At 44.2% G+C, this 14,767-nt stretch overlaps 1 protein-coding gene across 13 annotated transcripts in view; it reads right to left on the bottom strand.

Moving 5' to 3' along the window:
- Positions 1-11,647, bottom strand: part of PHF21A (PHD finger protein 21A) — a 140,672-nt gene extending 129,025 nt beyond the window's left edge. For 11 of the 13 annotated variants that reach the window (XM_065838248.2, XM_065838250.2, XM_065838251.2 and 8 more), the window contains exon 1: positions 11,195-11,617. The gene's annotated coding sequence lies outside the window, so the exon portion shown is untranslated. The other 2 variants (XM_071809161.1, XM_071809162.1) reach the window with 2 other exon arrangements.
- Between the last annotated feature and the right edge of the window lie 3,120 nt (positions 11,648-14,767).

Genomic DNA, 14,767 nt, shown 5'->3' with positions numbered 1-14,767 from the left:
TTTACAATCACAGCTCTACTGTGATATTAGTGTAGTGCCCATCACTACAGTAACTTCTTTGCAAAGTTACTCTTTAAACAAATTCTGCTACCTAAAAATTAATGCCCAGATTTTTAATGGTCCTATTGCTGTGCTACTAAAGATGTTCAAGTGCGTATCTCTCCACACACAGAAATAAATACTCATGCACTCTTCTCATTATGTTATCCTTACATATTCCTTTCCTTGCTGTTTCAAGGATAGTTTTTTTTGGGGGGAGGCATTGTTTTTGGTTTTTGTTTGTTTGTTTGTTTCTCTCCTCTTAAAATGCCTTAGAGAAAAATCCCAGCTTCTCTCGATTTAGACCCTGGTTATTACACAGTAGAGGGGGAAAAAAACTATGAGGACCAGAAACAGATATGAAAGTTTATTGTGTGATTTTATTTCCCTTCTAATACAACTTCTGATCCCCCAAAAGCCCATGTGAGTCTTACTGCCTACTGGACTACCAAAGACCACAGCATGGAAAGCAACACAGAGAAAACAAAATCTAATCATAACACAATGGCAGTTTCACAGCTGAAGGCTTGAAATGTATCCAGGATGTGTGGGAAAACAGCAAAAATTATGGAAAAAAATATGCAGATAGTATTTACCTCTTTTTCCTGTATTACACAAGAGTTCCTGAAGAAGCTGCGGGAGTTTCTAATATACCAGAGAGTAAAAAGGCAGGTCTCACACATAGTACTTTCTACACACAACAAATGGGAATTTAACAGATACTTGCACCCTTCCTTAGTTTAAGTCTTCAAAAGTCTTAGAGTAAGGTGGCTTAGATACACGATGGTGAAATCATGCATTGTATTTACAACATATTTGGTATAAGGAAAAAAAAAAAAATCCACATTTTTTGACAAAAAAATCATGGGGAGAGAAGGGTAAATTAAGTTAGAAAAGGGAAATGAGAAAGAAGGTCTCAAGTTTTAAGGAATCATATGTGTTTATCTTACACAAGGAAGAAGCAAACCTAAGCAGTATTTTTGCTCATGCGATTTTGTAGCAATCACAATGTCAGTGCAAAACAACAATCTGAGGTACTGGTATTCACACAGTTATAGACCTATGCTGAAATAATCAACTCTGCAGCTAAAAAGATCCTGTTACCACAGTGAGGAACTAACCTGGAGCACGCATTTAACAGGCCAACAACATCAGGTTTTGACTATCTGCAAAAACTGCAGCTCATCATCACACAAAAAAAAATTTGATTATATATTGCACAAACTATGAGGGTTCTGCATTAACAGTCAGGCAACCAAATACAATTCCTGCAAGAAGACAACACTGCAAGTTTTAAGCCAAGAAATTGCCATACAGGGATGAGAATTACGTGAAGATTTTCATGTTTACTTTAGAGCATGGAATTCAAAGGAAAAGTAGAGCTGGTGAAATATGCCAAAATGCACATGGGAAATGGAAGCTAAATCTCCGATTCTGAAACAAGCTTCACAGTGACAAATCCACTGATTTCAGCAAGATTCTCCGAGAATGCAAATAAGGGTTATGGTGGGATTCCACCTTGGGAGAAGAATTGTAATTGCCTCAAGGACAGCTACCTAGTGTTCAGAAACAGCACAAACCTTGCTAGTGCTTCCCAATTTATTCCTAACCAGAATGTATTCTCTGAAAGGGTAATAATAAGGGAAGCTCAGGTAGCCACATCTTTTCTGTTTGGGGTCACTGACAAAAGCATCCTTAATACAGCAAATTCATACTACATAAAACAATAGATTTACATGATAAAGATGCTTATCAGAGACAATTACTGCAAGCTAAGCAGCAGTGGAACAGCAAGGTATCTGGAGCTCCAGCTAGATGCAAATTAGCAAAAAGCTTCATTAGTAGTAATATAGGCCACTGTAGTCCTCATACAAAGTTATGAAAAAGGTTTGTTAGTTTTGGGCAGCAGGGAGGTAGAGTGCTAAATCCAACACAATTCAGGTTATTAAAATTTCAGACTAAACATCTCAATTGGGGCAGTTTTGTCACACTGGCAAGAAGGAAAAGAGAGACAAAAAGTATTCCCTGGACACATCAAGGACTAATTTCTGGCTTTCGGGTAAAATTTTGTTGTGTTAGCAAATTAAGCAAAAGCCCCAAATAAATAGATTCCAAGTTCTTACAAAGCGTTACAGGAGCTCAATATTATCCACTTTTTAAAGGAACAGAAATTATACTAGAAGGTGAAGTACGTGGTGCGAGATCCCTCAAGGGCCAGTAACAGCATCTTAAACAGATGCCAGATTCTTCGAACTTTGTCAAGTGCTTCCACCCTGCAAAATTAACTTAAAACTACCTTTTTGAGGGAAAGAATGAAATCTTGGTACTCTTGATTCAACTGGAAAACTTTCCATTGACTTGAGCAGGGCCAGGATTTCCTCCCAGCTCAGGACACATTTGCTCTTACGAGATAAGAAGTACTTGGAGGCTTTTTCTTTACAACCGTGCATCAAACCCTTTTATACATCCCTATTACCTACGTTCCTTATCTAGAATATCCTGATACAGCAGCGTTACAAAGGGCACTGTCACAGGCTCTCTACAGAGGGTAAAATGTCCTTGAAGGCCGAGATACATCATCGTTCCACTACATATAGATTTATCTTGGTTTCTTCTCTTTCCTCTTGTGCAGGCCCAGTCAATGAAAGGGAATTTCATCTTTGCACAGCAACAATGACAGCCGTTCTAATCTTGTCAATATACTAATAGTAACTATTTCAGCTAACCATGTGTCCTGTCAGCAATTTGCTCCACATGGGTTGTGAAAGAGATAGGATCACTTAAAGAAAACTATATTACTAACTGTTTACAAACTCTATTACAGTTACAGCATATGTAAGGTTTTAGATTAATTTCTGTATAGATTTACCATTTTGTATCAGTTTTAAACACAAGTGTCAGCAATGTACACTGTGTACAATGCATCAGTGCTGACAAAATACATTCCCTGCCTCAAACAGGCTATTACCAGCTTAATATCTGTGATATTTATAACTTGTACAAGTCAGGGAGAGAGCAAGTTCTCTTTAATTTTTTTTTTTTTTTGGGGGGGGCACATTGTTTGGCTTGGGTTGGTTTGGGGTTTTGTTTTGGTTTTTTTGTGGGCTTTTTTGCACAACTACAAAGTAAATATGAACCCTAAATTTATATTGAGTGGAATTTCCAGACACTTACTAAAAGAATTTTGCCACACAGACCTAGATATAAGCTAATTAGGGTGAATACAAAGAAGTTACTTTCTGACATTAGAAGTCTGGAGGTCCTGATCCTACTACTACTTATATAGGTTCCAGTTTTAGGCATTCAGATAGTCTCTCTGACTTCTGCAGAACTTAAAAGTAAAATACACATGACTTTTTGCAAGACTGGAGCTCTAATTATTTTCTCCAAAAACATAAAAAATGTCTAATTCATATTGTTTGGTACTTAAATATAAACCTTTTTTTATGATCTCACACAAACTGAAGAACAAAGAAACTGAGATCAGTTAAAGTTAAGTGTTTGTTCACTTAAAAATGAAGACAATTGCAGTATCCGAAACCTGGCACATGAGACTACAGCAAATACTAAACTTGCTACTGGCCTAACAATTGAAATGAAGTTAACATCCATGCTAATTTTAGCAAATCCCACGGAACATTTTTAGTTAACATCTAGTGTGAAAACACACAAATCTTACAGACATAAAAAAATAAGCATCTGAAAGCTACTATTCCTCTACACTTATTCTGGAAACACTTCACCTTCTTTGATGGAAGTTTGATGGGAGTTCAAGCATAGTGGTCAGGGCTCAAGCCCACCAGACAGAGGCCACCCAACATGCTCCATGTCTGGTCGCACCTGCCAGAACTCGACTTCTGGTCCCTGCGTCTCCGTGGTAAGCAGCAGTGACATCACTAACACCCACAGCTCCCCTGCTCTGACATGTGGGGCAGCTACGTCATCACTTGACCTCAAGAAACAGAGCAGAGAAGTGAGATCTCAGCAAGTAAAGAGCCACTCAAGTTGCCTTTTGCTCTGACAGAAACCTCTGTGACAGCTGGGTGGCAGTTTGAAAGGGGAACATGGCAGCCGTATCACCAGTAACGGAAGCCTCCTTCTGCCAAATGTTTCCATCCATAACGTTGCCTTGAAAGATTAAAAGCTTCCAGAATATCAAACAGGATACTTGCAATCACAGATGAAGCAAGGTATTAGCACAATTATTTATATATTCTTTGTACAAAAACACACAGGCATTTGAAAGACTTCTTTAATCAACTGCTCTTCCCTAAACATACTACCCAACTGTCTTTAACTTAATAAAAATACATGCTGCTGCACAGTAATAGCAGCACAGGTTAAAGCTGACCAACTAAGAACAGCATAAGGAATCCACGACTCCGTTTCTAGAACATTATAGTATCTTTCACTCGTCACCCCCAATCTCCAACTTCTGCTCATGAAAACTACAGGTCCCAGGATGCATTAGTACCTCGCAATCCAGGCAAGCTATTGAGATAAAAACACTGCACTGCCTACTGGGGCCTGCAGTTTCCACGAGCTGTGTTCCTGCCAAAGATGAGCCCAGATGTAGGCCATACTGCACACTTCCACGGGCCAGCAAACATACGCACCCCGCACGGGGAGATCACTGCTAGCAATCATCAGGTAAGCTGCATCAATATCCAGTTCCCACAGGTCGAAGCTAAGAGGACAAAGATTTAAATAAAAATACACATCAGCTAACCAGTAACTCCCAAAGAATAATCAGCAGTTTAGCTACTTTCACACATGCAGAATGGGCCACAGCCTTTTAACATCATTATACTATAGTGCAGTAAGATTTTTTTTTCCTTAAGACTGTTATATTTATTGAAGAGCACTCTACTGTCCAGCATTTACTAATCTGAAAAAAAATTACTCTCTTACTCCATTTCTACAGCATCCTGAAGCAGGAGCTTGCTTCTCTTCCAAAAAGAAGTAGAGCTTAGTTGAAAATTAAATAGCTGTATTTTAGCATAGGCCTCAGAGCAGAATACACTGTACTTCAGTTCAGTAAAGCAAAGGGCAGCTCCCCCTACCAGTCTGTTCTAAGAAGATTTTAATCAAAGAAGGAAACAACTAGCGACCAAAATCGTTAAGTCCTCCTTTTCCCTCCCTTTTCCCTGAGCACTGGATTACTATTACTAAAAAACAATAATACGTAAATATAATTTCATCTAAGTACTTATATGTTTCACTGGTCTTTGCAGTGTTTCCAGGCTAGCAGGCAGCACCCACAAAAACATGCAAAAGGACCAAGACTCTGACTCAAGAGAAAGATGGCGTCCCATGGCAACAGAAACACAGTGACACTTCAGTCACCTGAAAGACACCCTGATGCACCTCCCTATAGCGGCAAGAGACCTCAGGAGCATCTAAAGGTTTTCTCAATACAGCAATACTGTCCATAGGCCAAAGACAGCTGTTGCCATAGTTACTATCAGCCAGCTTATCAGAAAATAATTATTGTGATTACTCAGAAGTTTTGTTAAAACAATTTAAAGCTTCAATAGGATACCACTTGATCTTTTCAATTAAGTGTTTGCAACTACACTGCCTTCAGGATCCACACCGTTAAGGACGCTTGAATCTGCAGGGTTGGAGGGGAACAAGGGAAGGAATCAACATTCCTTCTCCCTTTCCTACCGGCAGCTTGTATTTCACAGGCAGAAACAACAAAACCAAACCAACCATAAGCTCAGCTGTTCTCCTAGAGTTCTCCTCTTGCAGGCCTGGAGACCGAGCCCAAGAACAGGCCATCTTAGAGTCACAGGCTAAAATCTGCCCTCATTTGTTCTAACCATTCGTGTGTCTGTACTCCCATTCAAGAAACACACCAACTACATTTTGAAAACCTATTTCTAATTACATATGCAATGGTATAGTCCCTCACTTAAGAGGCACACAACACAATTTCTGTAGCAAGTGAACTTCATAACAATTCCCTTTTGTCCTGCAAGCACAGTACCATCAGGTGGAAGGACAGAATCTGGAAAACATACATTTTAAGAAAGTCAAAATTAAAAAAAGCATAGAAGCTGCGTGAACATGGCCTACAACAAAGCTCGCATTAAGCAGAGCCTCAGTCCCTATTTACCAGCTATAAATGCAATCCTGCCAGTAACAACAAACATTAGGCTAGGGCTGGTGGGGTGGTAGTATTGGGGTGTGTGGGGAAACATGTTTTTTGGTGTGGCTATTTTGAAGCATTCTTCGAGCATACAATCTCTAAACAAAGAGTAAGATCTTGCAATGACAGTGAACAAGAAACGTCAGGTAAGAGGGAATGAATAATAGGTCAGACCATTTAGTCAAAGAGCTTTTTGAGGCGCAGGATACCTGATAATTCCAACAGAGATATTAAAATGATACAAACAGTAAACCAGAAAGATCAACGCTGCAGAAAAGCCTATACCAAATAACACATTCTTTCCTCAAAACCCTGGGATGACCGAAGTATTAAAACAAAACATTATGTAGTAAAGTTGGGGCTTTGTCAGGGCAGCAGGCATGGCAAACCTCAGACCAAAGGAAGGGACGTTTCAGAACTTTCTACAGCTTTCAAAATTATTTCAACAGCAGGGGTTTCCAGTTGTAAAGCCTCACTGTCACACAAGCACACCTTCCTTCAGCAATAAGTACATTTTTAAAAACACTTTAATTTTTGTACATTTTATAGCCATTCTATATTTACACTCGTCACTTCGTTTTTGTGAGGTTTTGACATAACAACATCAGAGTCAAACAAACTTAAAACAATACTTTAGCAATTTTAACCCAGTGAGGAGCTTGGTAAGGTACAAGACCCATAAATTATTTAAAACTTATAAAAGAAACAGAGGGGCTTTTTTTTTTTTTTTAAATGACACTGTATTTGCAGTGAGGAAAAAAAAAAAAAAGTTTTGCTCCAGCCCTCAAATGTAAATAAACTTATTTTGGCCTGCATAATACATATCTCTACCACCAGGACAAGTCAGACACCAGCTTAGTGCTATACTGAATATGAAATATTAATGTAAGATCCCTATAAAAACTATCCTTCAGTTCACCCTCTATTTTACAGGGTACAGAAGTAAATATCTTGCTCCTTGCATTCAGCACACATCGCGAAACCCTTCCACGCACTGCCCCTCCTTTTCAGTATATGGTTTGTTCCTAAATAACCTTTGTGCAGTTAAAATACATCAGAAACAGGATGTGAGCTGCTTTCTGGCACAGAGTAATTGAACAAGGGCAATTCACGAACATACAGGAGCCAGGCCTTTTGTGGAGTCTTACCCTTCTAGTACACAGCTATGCATGTGACTGCACAGTTGTGAGCATAAAGGGTGAAGGGGACAGTGAAGAAATACTATTAGTAGCTTAATAATAGGTTTTTAGCACTGCCCTTTCTACACAAGGAGCCCCTCCTGAGCGCTGGTCTGCTTTACAGCTCACATCACCTTGCGATGGCCCTCCAAAAATCAAAGCCCTCTCACACTATGAAGTTCTTTCTGGAAGATTTTAAACAAGCAAAAATCAACAAATTCAAAACAACAGTAAAAAGGTTAAGTCACCAACACGTTTCTCACACAGCATTCATCCTGAGCTTCTGGTACCTGTGCAAAATGCCCATAACACATGAAATAAGATAATCCACCAAAGTTCCTACAAACTGGAACTGAAATGAACAAGAAATCCATTGTAAACAAATTCCAGTAGTATCAATTCACTTGACTGAATCAAGTTCTTCATGGGTCTGAGAATACATATAAAGGAACCAAAGAGCTACAATATGTTAATATACAATTATGACCATTACAAATGAAGTGCATGAACAACCAAAGTGATAGCAAAGCTCACTATTAAAGTTTTCCAACTGCACACAGAGATATACAACTTTCTGAGACGCCATTAAAACACATTCAACGTTCCCGAAAGAAAATTAAAAAAAAATAAAATTAAAATTGTCTCCTTTGTACTGATTCAGTTCAAGGATTTTTTTTTTTAAAACATCACATATAATTTCTACAGTGAAGCTTAACACACACAAAACCTCATCTTTCTAAAAAAAAAAAAAAAAAGAAAAAAAAGGAGAGAGAAAAGTTGGAGTAAGAACTATTTAGGCCCAATACTTGATCACAACTGAAGCTAAATGGCCTAAAGTAAAGAAAGATCCTTACAAAACCTAAACTGAAAGCAGAGATCTTACTGTTGAAGCTGGAAAACACAACAGCATTTTTCTCTAAGCAGCATCAGTTTTCTACTTTTGCTTTATTTAAGTTCTTTGAAGGAAAGTTTTCTATTTTCATTCCCTGAAGGAAGAAATCCACTTTCAAATGCCGTCTTCTGCCTCACAATAAATCCAGTTCAAGATGCACACAGAGAAGAGTAAGATTAAAAGCTTTCAGGTAGAAATCTTACAATGACTTAGTGCAACATTTTGAATTATACACCATGTTATCTTTGTTAGTTAGCTGAAAAATCACTCAACTCCGTAACGGGATCAACTCCAAGTTTCTTGTCACCCAGGTCAGTGCGGGTAAACACTGGGGGTATGACATAACTGACATCCAGCTGGTGGTAAGTACTGGATGAGCAAGCACCTACCTTCTGCTGGACAACTGTTCTCTTAAGACCTTGAAGTGATACTCTGTACATGCTACTATGCAACATGAAATCAACCTAGAAAGAGGTTGTTTCACACTCTGTATCAGCTCAAACTTCTAGCTCATAAAAGCATCTAATTTCTCTACCACATTAACACTGAAAGGTTTAAAAACATGCGAGCAGCACTTCATCTATTTTTTTTAAATACCGTTTCAAAGTTTAATCTACTTAGCTACAGAATTCCTTTCTAGAAAATAACAAAAGTGTCCCAAAGAAACAGTTTCATTTAGCTACTGTAAAACACGCCCGGATATAACTAAAATTCCCAAAGCCACTGAAGTGTGGTGATTAACTCCTCCAACTAATATGGGTAGATACGCACATTTTTTGTCTTGTTCTTTCAAGATCCCATTCTTACTAGCAATTTAATGTCAGTATTTAAATATAGATATACATAAATATACATTAACAGTAATAAGCTTATTTTAGCATGACATGTTAACCGGGTAGAAGTAATGAATTCTGGATTTTTAGGGTTAGGTGTTTTTTTCCAAGGCTTTGAAAAGCATGTTATTTCCTTCACAAACTAAGCCCCAAAACAAGCCTCTTTTCATCAAAGTTAAACATAGCATATTCAGTCTCAGCAGCTAGCTTCGGGCAAGCACAGGAAAGCCAGAGGGAGCTGACTTACAAAACTGAAACTAAGCAGGTGCCTTCATAGTTAGAAGTGAGCACAATGAGAAGGGGGGGGGAAAAAAAAAAAAAAAAAAAAGGTAAACAGACAGCCAAAATACTTTTCTGTTTCACACACCTTGAAAATCTACAGCTAAGCAAAAAAGATGCATCTATCTACATGGGTGTAGAGCAGTATCTGTCCTTTAACCCAATAACAAACAACAATGTATCTAGTTAAGAAAACTTCGCTGGCTCAAAGGAGCATAACCCTTACCAGAGCCCTGTCATTACTGAGTACACACCCCCACCTGATTTTTCCATGCTCAAACAACTTTCTCGCAACACCCAAGTTATTACCCTGAGTGGGACATTTTTACATGCAGTCTCCACAGTGAACAAAAGTTCATTGTCAAGCTCAGTACTCCAGCCCAAACAAACATCCAGGAGGTAGGAGGGGGAGAAAGATGGGAAGTGCTCTTATCCACAATTATAAGATTTGCAAGCAATCACCGTTACTTACAATTAAAAAGTGAGAACAGGTGTAGCAGATAACATACTTTGATAGCTGAACAAAGAATATTACAGCACGTGACTGAAATGTGATGACATTTGTTCACCAATCGAAAACAAAAGCCACTCTCCAATGGCACTCTTTCCTCCACCCCCAAGAATTAGGAACTTGGAAATCTCTCCATATTGAAACACATCTGTTCATAGCCTCATTTTTGACACTTGAGAAGAAGTTGAATGAAGAGATCCATACATTAATCCAATACAAATTCACCTAAAAACCTCAGCGTAGAATCCTGCCAGGTCCCACCAAACTGCAGAGGTGGTTGGGGAAAACGCATTACCGACAGCAAAGCTCAGAATAAAGGGGAAAAAAACCAAAACCAAAACCACACAAACACCACCACACACACCACCACAAAAGGAAAAAAAAATCCTGCAGAAAGACAAATGAAGAAAGGAGCATGCACAAGAGGACTATACCAAATGGCACAGTCCCACATAGATGCCCACTCCACCTACACAGACGCAGGAAGGAGGCAAAAAATAAAGAAGTAGCTGTCCCCAATGTCGACACCGTGCCGGAGCAGGAGTGGGGAACCCCGGCCCCCAGCTCCGTACCTGTGCGGAAAGGGCAGCCCCAGGGCGAGGGGGGCAGGCCCGGGCTCCAGAATAACAAGTTGCAGAAGAAACGGAATTTTCCCGGCGCTGCTCGGGCCACAAAGACGAATGAAAGCAAGGAGGAGGAAAAAAAAAAAAAAAAAAAAAAAAAGGCAACAACGCAGCAGAGGCTTTACTACGAATTATCCATCACCGAAAGCGGCATCATTTCCCAGATAATAATAAAACTTCCCCGACAGCATCTCGGTGAAGGACCCGACGAAGGAAAAAAGGGCCTGGAAATAATCATCCTGAAGGAAACCGGAGGGGAGGGGATAAGCCTCCCTCCCCCACCCCATCCCCAGTGCAATGTGTCATCTCCTTCCCCTGCTCCTCCCCCCAACCCCAATGTGTCACCTCCTCCTTTTACCCCAAGTGTCACCCTCCTCCACCTCTCCCGCTCCCGCTCGCAAACTTCTGCCGGCGCCCGCCGGGGAGGCCGGGGGGCCGCGGCGGCGCCCCGGGACGCTCCGCTTTCCCCCCCACCCCCCCGAGGGAGGGGCCGGGGGCCGCGGCGAAGTTGCTGCTCCTCATCGCCAAGTTGGCCGGAGAGTGCGGGGCCAGCCGCCGCCATCCTCGCCGCCCCCAGCCCCGCGGCGGCGGGGGGCGCGTGGGGGAAGAGGGAGGGGGACGGCGCCCGGGGGGCGGGGGGGGCAGGGAGGAGGAGGAGGCGAATCCGAAAGGTGGGATACTACACCCTGCTGGCGGCGGCGGTGCTGCTGCGGGCCGGCCCGGGTCCCCCTGGCAGGACCTCTCTGTGAGGGGGAGGACTCTTCTTCATAGGGGGAGGGTGCCGGCGCCGCCGCTCCTCCGGGCCTCCCTGTCCCCCTCTTCTGGGCGCCTCTCTCCTCCTCTCACTTTCTTTAAGCTAAGCGGGGAGTGGAAGATGGTAGGTTGCTCCCTTCTCCTCCTCCTCCTCCTCCTCTTCGCTCGCTTTCGCCTCTGTGGGGTCCTTTTCCTTCCCCCTCTCCGCGGGGGGCTCCTCCTGCGGCGGGGAGGAGGGGGCGGGCGGGGAGGGAGGCACGAAGCCGGAGAGGCGCAGGAGGAGAGAAACTGTGACACAAAAACAAGCCGAGAAGCTGAACTCTTCTTCAATCCCATTCACCCGGCCCGGCCGCAGCACCGCTCACCGGGATCCCTCCGCCGCCGGCCTCCCTGCCTGCCTGTGGCGCGCTCCCGACACGCCGCCGCGCGCGCCCCCGCCCGGCCCGGCCCGCCGCCGGAGACCCGCGGGGAAGCGGGGGGAAGCCCGGACCGACGGACCCACGCCCCCCCTCCCACCCCGCGGTGGCGGCACGGCGCCGCCGGCCGGGCCGGGGAGGGGGGGAGCCGGGAGGGCGGGCTCGGCGGCTCCTCCTGAGGGGGACTACTTGACGTGTCGGTGCGGCGAATTTATTTCCCTTTGCCTAAGGAACGGGCTGTGCTGCGGCCCCCATTGCCTAGGGAAAAAGCCCGGATGTAAAGTGAGTGAAACTAAAGTAGAGTGAAGTAGGGCACCAAACTCTGCCGGAGCGGCGCCGCCGGCCGCAGCGGCGGGGGGCACCGGGTGGCCGCACCGCCCCGCCACCGCCCCGCCACCGCCCCGCCCCACCGCTAACGGAGGGGGGACGGGGGCACGCGGATGAGCGGGGGGCTCGGCCGACGCGCAGCCCCCCCTACCCCAAACATACACTACCCCCCCATCGCCGCCTCCCCTCCCCCCGCCCGGCCGGCGCGCGGGGCTCGGCGGGGGCGGGCGCGCGGCCGGGCGGGCGCGGGGCCGCGCGCAGGAAGCTGTTGCGGGCGGGAGGAGCCGCGCGGGGCCCCGCCGCGAGGGGCTCCGCACAGGAAGTTGATGCAACAGGGCCACTGGGGGGGAGGGGAGGCGGGGGGCGCGCGCAGGAAGCTGCCGCCGCTGCGGCGGGGCGCGGGCGGGCGCGCGGCGGCCTCATCCCCATGCAGGGGCCGCGCCGGTGCGACACCGGGAACGGCCCCTCCGCCCCCCGCCCCGGCACTGCCATCTTACTCGCGGAAACAGCGCGGCCGTTCGCCGTGCGGCCGGGGAGGCTCTTCCCTCCTTTGCTCCGCCGCTTTCCGCCTTGCCGTTCGTGCAGTGGGGTTTGCTTATTTATTTATTAACTTGCTACTCCAGTGCCGAGTGATGCTGCCATTTGCTTTCTTACGTGCAGCGGGGAAGACAGCGCATCAGCCTTCCTCCCCGCCCCCCCATCTTTTTTTTTCCCCTTCCTCTTTTAATTCTCCCCCCCAAAAGAAATCGTGGCGAGTCAGAAAGTTCTGTCGGCAGGTTCAAAGCCGTGAAGTTACGTATCATGAATTTTAACGTTTCTGCGGTGCTCACTGACACGAAAGGCAAATAAACCTGAATTTTACTTGGAGAGCTGTTAGGATCAGCAGAGAAGGGAAAGCTCCTCACCGCTTCGGGCCCACGGGCGTTGTGGGTGCGTGTGAGACGGCGGCTCGGGGACCACCGCCCCCCCCAGTTTCCAGGCACAGCACACGGGGCTGCCCAAAACCCAGCAACCGGCCCGTGCAAGGTCGATCCTGATCTGCGATAAACTGGCTTAAGTTACAGGCATGGCACGCACCCCTGTCCGCCTCCGGCTTCTGAAGGTCCCCAGAGCCTCAGAAACCCTTAAAACCTCCTCTTCATATGGGAGCTACCATCGCTAAAGCCGTGGGACCTCTCCTGGACGCTGCGGGGTTTGTGTGAGCTCTCGCAGAAGCCGGCGTTTGATGCAATGCAAACCCGATTTTTTTTTTTTTTTAATAGCCTCTCACATCACTTTATTTCTTCAAAACATTCGCAAGTTGGGAAGAAAGTGTTTGCATTATCTCTGCAGATGCTCCAGGAAACCAGGATGAACTCATTATGATGTTGTGAAACTAAATCCGTAAAGCAGTCATGATGAGTAACTCAGGACTCGTCGTAATTGGGCAGTAATGCACGGTTTTATCATCTGGAGGATTCTGGTGTGCTCAACATGAGCGGGGATTTACAGGACGGTTCGCTCTCAACTGTCAGAAAGTTGGGCTACCAAGCCATTGTTTATTTAATTACTGTTAATTTTCCACTTCTTCCAGCCGTTGCCAAGTTCTATGTGATTTAATTGTGAACTTTACAACATTTGGTGCCTTTCTTAAAGCTGTAGCTCCTGGACTCATACAATTATGCAAGAAACTCGGGCTTATTTTTTTTTTAATTAAGTTTCTAGCCTGTGGGTTTGTAGATAGGAGCTGGAAGACACAAACCTTAAAGGCACAAAAAGGAAAAGGTATGAAGCAAATAGAGCAATCAAAAAATGCCTTTTCTTGAATGTCATATTGTTTGGCTTTTTCTTTTTGAGACAAGCTCTCCTACCTCCCCCACACACCTTTTTTCTTTTTTTTTCTTGTTGTCCTTTTATTTCCTTGTGTGTTTTTTTCCTTTTTTTGGGGGGAGTTTTTGTTTGGTTTTTTGTTTTGTTTTGTTTTGTTTTGTTGTTGTTTTTTTTTTTTTTGCAAGCCTGGTATGATTCTGAACAGCAGGGTTGATGCAGTACTAAAAAACCTAAAACATAGAAAATACCCGATTGCTCATCGAACAGTTACTGATAGGTGCACAGTTCATGGGTTAACAGGTAAGGCTGTGTGCACGGGACTAACAGAAAATCTGACAGCCATTGCAGTAGGTTTTCTGAAGTGTCCAACTGTGACAAGAAGTGTTACAGTTAGTAACACCATTTGTAATAGTTGTATATTTGCTTTTTAGGCTTCTTTCTACTTTACAGCCACTGAATAGATCAAGCTGATCAATGTCAGATCTGCGCATTAGTTTACTGAGATTTCTCTTGGGGCTGGGGGACAGTCCAGCCCCTTCCTCCTCTCACCCCTCCAGTCTCAAGCCCATAACCAATGTATAAATGCCTCTGAAAATCCCAGCAGTGACACTCAGATTTTTTTCCCCCTCCATGTAAACTTTTACTACCAGCAGTTCTAGCCACAGAGGCTGAGTGTTACAACCTAGACAACAGCCGGGATTTTAATTGCACCTCCAGTTAGGGTTTGAAGCAAGAAGAGGAGTCAGCTTACTCTGAAAACAATCAGACCAGCATAGTTCTTGTCCTTCAGAGTTTTTGATAGAGGCACCAGAAAAATAAATACGAAGTAAAGCATGTTTATTTCACTGGTTTTTATCTTTCTGGTTAACAAGCAAGTTAAAAGAGACTGGAATAAGTGATTAAGTGTTATTAGAGATTCGGCATGTTTATTCTGCTGAGGAGTCAATATGTGC

Source organism: Patagioenas fasciata, chromosome 5 (genome assembly GCF_037038585.1).
Source record: "Patagioenas fasciata isolate bPatFas1 chromosome 5, bPatFas1.hap1, whole genome shotgun sequence".
Classification (NCBI taxonomy): Eukaryota; Metazoa; Chordata; class Aves; order Columbiformes; family Columbidae; genus Patagioenas; species Patagioenas fasciata.
The sequence above is the reverse complement of the archived record's forward strand: the minus strand, read 5'-3'. Positions and strand labels throughout refer to the sequence as shown.